Source organism: Triticum aestivum, chromosome 1B (assembly GCF_018294505.1).
Source record: "Triticum aestivum cultivar Chinese Spring chromosome 1B, IWGSC CS RefSeq v2.1, whole genome shotgun sequence".
NCBI classification, from domain to species: Eukaryota; Viridiplantae; Streptophyta; class Magnoliopsida; order Poales; family Poaceae; genus Triticum; species Triticum aestivum.
In genome coordinates this window covers 47,261,956-47,262,532 of record NC_057795.1, presented here as the reverse complement: position 1 = coordinate 47,262,532, position 577 = coordinate 47,261,956, and the positions used below count along the sequence as shown (strand labels likewise).

Below are 577 nucleotides of genomic sequence, written 5' to 3'. Positions count from 1 at the left end.
CTTGCCGCGCCACAACGCCGCCGCTAGACTCGTGAATCGTGAGCACCCAGCAATAACTTACCGCACTCGTGCAAAATAATAAAACACGGTAAATATATTACTTACACGTGCGTTTTGTTTTGCAAGCGGCGCAAAAAAATTAAAAAGGGAATGCAACTCGAGGACTTCCTAGGAGGTCACCCATCCTAGTATTACTCTCGCCCAAGCACGCTTAACTTCGGAGTTCTGATGGGATCCGGTGCTTTAGTGCTGGTATGATCGCATCCGACATGTTACCCCCGTCTTCCTCCCTTATCCTTGCCCCTCCCAGCTCCACTATAAAGACGATTGTACATTGCTTTGGCCGCTCCCTCTCAACTACGAAGACGAGTTTAACACGGTTTCCACCCCTCCCTCTCAACCGCACCAGTGCACGCTTGCCGCGCCACAACGTCGCCGCTAGACTCGTGAATCATGAGCACCCAGCTATAACTTACCGCACTCGTGCAAAATAGTAAAACACGGTAAATATATTACTTACACGTGTGTTTTTTTTTGCAAGCGGCGCAAAAAAAACTAAAAGGGAATGCAACACGAG

The 577-nt window shown here is 48.7% G+C and overlaps 1 non-coding gene across 1 annotated transcript; it reads right to left on the bottom strand.

The window, feature by feature from the left end:
* Positions 1-147: 147 nt before the first annotated feature.
* LOC123154030 (5S ribosomal RNA) lies at positions 148-266 on the bottom strand. Its single transcript, XR_006476617.1, has one exon. It is a non-coding gene; the product is annotated as a 5S ribosomal RNA (ribosomal RNA).
* Positions 267-577: the final 311 nt, after the last annotated feature.